At 39.2% G+C, this 5,324-nt stretch overlaps 1 pseudogene across 1 annotated transcript; it reads left to right on the top strand.

Annotated features, from left to right (window-relative positions):
- The first annotated feature begins 624 nt into the window (after positions 1-624).
- Positions 625-2,280, top strand: LOC306656287 (vasculin-like protein 1; annotated as a pseudogene). Its single transcript has one exon. The product of its transcript is annotated as a vasculin-like protein 1 (transcript).
- Positions 2,281-5,324: the final 3,044 nt, after the last annotated feature.

The raw sequence follows: 5,324 nt of genomic DNA, 5'->3' as shown, positions 1-5,324 counted from the left end.
AGAATAATGACATTTATGTTTTAAGGGCTTTGTTATGTGTTTATTTGCCACTGGAGTGACTACTCAGATCTTTTATAGTGCTTTCATATTTTATTTTTGATCTATCACCATGATGATGTTACTTGCCCACATGTGAGGTGAGGCGACCTGTCTGTGTAGCTATGACCTTGTTATAAACAGTGTGCACTCACTGTGCAAATGTCCATGTTTTACCTATTTAAGCATCATCATAGTGCAATTACTCAAGGAAAATGAATGAGGTGAACATAGACATAGCTCTTTCCCCTTACCCCCCCCTTTTAAATGTAACAAATACTTTTTATGTTCCCTTTTTCCCTTCCCCTCTCCCCTTCCCCCTTTTGGAAGTGAGTCAGGAACTAGGTAGTTTAGGATGAGCAATTAGAGGGAGGCAGAAAGTGAGCCACATAGAGCCAGGCTTCTTTGTGCTTCATCACAAGTCCTGCTGCTGACCAGACTGCTTAAGCACCTTTTTAACAAGAAGACCTGGTGAGAGAGCCAACTGGTTGCGTCAAGGAGTTCAGAAAACAGGACCACAGAGTTTCACTCTGGAATCCTGGCTATGAGGTTGGATGCCTCACCTTGCTGAAAAGACACTGGACCTAAATGACGCAGCATGAATTTGTTCCTGCTTGACTAAATTTCTCAACACCACAGTCAGCTAAGTCACCTACATCCACCTTTGAAAAGCATGGAGAGCACCTATCCCAAGGAGAAGGTAGATTTGGAGTGAGCCATTGTTGACACAGTTTCTCTGATGGCTTTTTTAACAATGGGACCCTAGGAACTACAGGAGATTCCTGGCCCCAGCCCTCCCTGTACCGCCATGATTCTATGCACTCTGGTGTCTCTAAGGGAGCATATGCTGCAATCACAGGGAACCTATCTGGTTGGCACAGCTCTTCCCGAGGTTATGATGGCATGAGCCAGCATAGTGGAGGTGGCACAGGGAACCATCGACACTGGAATGACAGCTTTCACTCCCGGAAAGGATGTGCCTTTCAGGAAAAGCCACCTACAGAGATTAGAGAAGAAAAGAAAGAAGACATGGTGGATAAGTTGCAGTTAGAAGAGGAAGACTTTCCTTCTTTGAATCCAGAAGCTGGCAAACAGAATCAGCCATGCAAACCTATTGGGACCCCTTCTGGAGTGTGGGAAAATCCACCTAGTGCCAAGCAACCCTCCAAGATGTTAGTTATCAAAAAAGTTTCCAAAGAGGATCCTGCTACTGCCTTCTCTCCTGCATTCACCTCACAAGGATCTCACCATGCAAATGGGAAGAAATCGTCACTATGGTTCCAAGTATTTATAAGAACTTGGTTCCTAAGCCTGCACCACCTCCTTCCAAGCCCAATGCATGGAAATCTAGCAGAATGGAACATAAATCAGGATCCCTTTCTCTAGCTGGGAGTTTGCATTTACCAATCCAATCTCTGTTACCAAACCATTGGTACTGGCTGGTGGCACCGTTCTCAGCTCTCCCAAAGAGAGTCCCTCCAGCATTACCCCTCCAATTGAGATCAGCTCCTCTTGGCTGACCAAGTTGACCTGATGAACCACTGACAGAAAGAGTGAGTTCCTGAAGACTCTGAAGGATGACCAGAATGGAGACTTTGCAGAGAACAGAGACTGTGACAAGCTGGAGGATTTGGAGAACAACAGCACACCTGAACCAAAGAAAAATGGGGAGGAAGGCTGGCTTCAAAATGGTCTTTCTCTCCCTGTGGTAGAAGAAGGGGAGGTCTTGTCACACTCCCTGGAAGCAGAGCGCAGGTTATTGAAAACAATGGGATGGCAGGAATATCCTGAAAATGATAATTGCCTTCCTCTCACAGAGGCAGAGCTAAAAGAGTTCCACATGAAGACAGAGCATCTGAGAAGAAACGGCTTTGGAAAGAATGGCTTCTTGCAGAACCACAGTTCCAGCCTGTTCTCCCCTTTGAGAAGCACTTGTAAAGCAGAGTTCAAGAACTCAGACACAGAAACAAGTGGCAGTGAAACATCAGATGATGATGCCTGGAGATAGGCATATAAATGCTCACAGTTAATCTGACCCAGTAAACTCAGCTTATGTGTTTAGGGAATATACAGAAGAAATCGTTCTTTTCCTTTTCCTTCTCTTAATGTTGTTGAATAATTCATGCACAAGGGAAATAATCATATCCCAAAGAAAGAGCAGTTGGCTTGTTTACCTTTTGTTGTTGTTCTTCCGTGTTACCCGCTTAATGGAAGTTTGTGTGGTGGGATTTTTTTAAATACACACACACAGTACATATGGGGCAATGCACAGGTGGGAGATGGCGGTGCAGAGATGCAGAGAGGAGACACGGGTCTGAAGCAACAACTTCTACTACAAGCCCTTTGGGCACTTCAGAAAATTAAAATAAAAAAAAGAAGTCATTGCTCTCAAGATGATTGAGAAAGAGAATCCATTACCCTGTAAAGACACAGGTCAATTAAAAAGCAGCATCTCTTTGCATCTACCATCTATCTCCAATTTCAAGTCCCCTTCCATTTGCTATGAAGTCAGTGACAAAAATCCCTAGATGCTAATTGACATTATCTCAGCCTGAAAATTTTGAGAAGTCTGGCACCAGTGAATTGGATTGCAGACAAGCAGCCAAGATATCAAATGTGTAGAGAATTTAAGGAGAAGTTCTTGTGACTGTGGCTCAGAAATCTCAGCAACATTACAAAAAGCTTCATTCTAAAAGTTATTATTGAAGTCATTTTCCTCCTTCTGTTTGAGAATGTTAAAATTAAGATTGAAGCAGCACTGCAAACATGAGCAACAGAGGAAGCATTGAGTTTTCCCTATATTGGAGATTTTGAGAGTATATTCCAGATAGAGAATTGAAATTCTGAATGAGACTGGTGCATCAATTCTTGATTTTCTTAGTCAATGAAAAGATAATCGCCATGATTTGATAAAGGGACATATAAATAAGACTATCATTTACTGTTTTCTTTTTAAATTTTCACTTTAAATTTATTTTACTTTACATATTCTATGGTCACTGGTATCAAACACCTTTCAAATGAGTGAAATAATTTTATTTCAAAAACAATATTAATATTTAGTGTCTATTTTAGGCCTTACTGATAGTCCCCTAATAAGAACTATCTAATAATCTTAATAAAAGGCTTAAAGTGGAGGAATACATGTAATAAAAATACTTCCCCTATTCAAAAATCAACTACAGGTGTCAACCCAAGTTTTGAAACTACATTGTGACTGATATAATCTAAGTTTTTTAACTGAAAGTATTACAGGGCTGGGGCCTTCTGGGAAACTTAGGCAGCATGAAAGCCTCCCCCTTCAAACCCCATTTCTTGTGATCAAATCAGAAAGTTTTCAGACATGTAACTCAGGACATGTTTTATTAGAAGGGATGGGAAAGGGGAAAAGGGAACATTCTCAAGGGAGAGAGTGGGTCCTCTCAGAGAGGAGAGGAATAGCTTATGTCTTCTGCACTTTAGTTTTATTGTGGACCCCAGAGAATATTTCAGAGAGTTTCACCCAGGTCCATCTCTTGACTTTTGGCTGGCAGCAGCATGACATCAGACTTTCAAGTCCCTAATGCCATGACAACTCTAGATCACTTCTACCCATGCTGACCAGATTCCAATTGGATTCTTAAGCATAAATTCTTATAGATTTCATGGTTAGGGGGAATTATTCTTATCTCTCTGAGTTCCAGGATCTGGTCTATAAAAAGGCTCACAAGAAGCACCCCCTTCAGGGTTACTTGGATTCCTGTTGTCAACATTATCTTGGGCCTGCATTTCTCCTGCATATAACAGGTAGTTTGCTGAGGAATGTAACACATTCTTTCCACTCAAGCCATGTAGGGCTGCAGGTAAATTGCTTCTTGGAAAAGAAAGTATGTGGGGGTCGGTACAGTGGTCCCATTTTACAGAATGATTCCCTTAATTTGTGTTTCCACCATTCATATCTTCTTGTCTCCTACCAAAAGGAAATACCTTCATTTTTAGTTTTCTCACCAATATAAGATTTCTTCCTTTTTTAAAATTTTCTAAAGCCTTTTATCCACTGCACACTTTAATTGCATAGTGCAATTAATGACTTACGCATTGTATTACAATGCCACACACAAATTTTAACTTTTCTGAAGGTACGCAAATAATATAAGTTGGTGGTAGGAGATAAGAGAGATAATAATTAGACACAGAATTTTTTAGGGGTAACAGAATAAAAAAATATCTAAGTGGAATATCATGGCAAAAACTTTAATGATGTTCCATGACAACTGAAACCAAGGAGAATAATAAAATTATGGCATTTGCTGGCAAATGGCTGAAATTGGAGTATATCAAGCTAAGTAAGATAAGCCAATCTCAAAAAACCAAAGGATGAATGATCTCGTTTATAAGCAGATGATGATACATAATGGGGAGTGGGAGGGAGGTAAGAATGGAGGAAGGAGGGACTGTATAGAGGGAAAAGAGGGGTGGGAGGGGTGGGGGAAGGAAAAAATAACAGAATGAATCAAACACCATTACCCTATGTAAATGTATTATTACACAAATGTATGACTCTACTTCATGTACACAGAAACTATATGTACCCCATTTGTTTACAATTAATCTTTTTTAAAAAATGAAGTATTTACTAGCCAAAGATTTAATTTATCCCAGCTTTCCTGTCTTCCTCTGTGGAATAAATCCTCATTGTATCTGCCTCACGTGATTTTAGTAAGGTGATGAACAGAAACCACTTAGTAAAGGCATGGTACATAGTGAATGCTATTTTTTTAATGAATCTTTTAAGAAAACGCAGGAAGCATTATAAATCTGGAGACTATCTCATAATGAATTTTGTTTGGATCTTGTGAATGGGTTAAAGGAATAAAAGATAAAGTGCTCCACAGGAGGTAGAGAAAAGAATCTAATTTGAGAACTTCTGGTAAAAGAAAATTAAGTATTTACTTTTATTAGATTAAGGTGCCTACTTCTTTTTCCATTTTGAGTTATGGTATTTCTTTTTTTGATACAGTGTTTCATTAAAAATTCTATTTATTATAGTAACACTTCTTTGAGAATAGGAAAAAACACGGCTGCATATCTGATCTCTTGCCACAGTGAATAAAATATGTGTATCATTTCAATGCTAAAACCAGAATATTATGACACATTGAACATAAAAACTGAACTTATTGTCTAATTGTCATCAGACAAAATTCACTATTAATTATTAAGTAAGCAAGCAAGCTTTAATAATTGAAAAGATTTGGCTAAATGCTTCATTTAAAACTTCAACTTCTTAGTGAAGCAGGAGTATCATT

This window comes from Sciurus vulgaris, assembly GCF_902686455.1.
Source record: "Sciurus vulgaris genome assembly, chromosome: 3".
Classification (NCBI taxonomy): Eukaryota; Metazoa; Chordata; class Mammalia; order Rodentia; family Sciuridae; genus Sciurus; species Sciurus vulgaris.
Note: the sequence above shows the minus strand (reverse complement) of the source record. Positions and strands in the feature narration are given on the sequence as shown.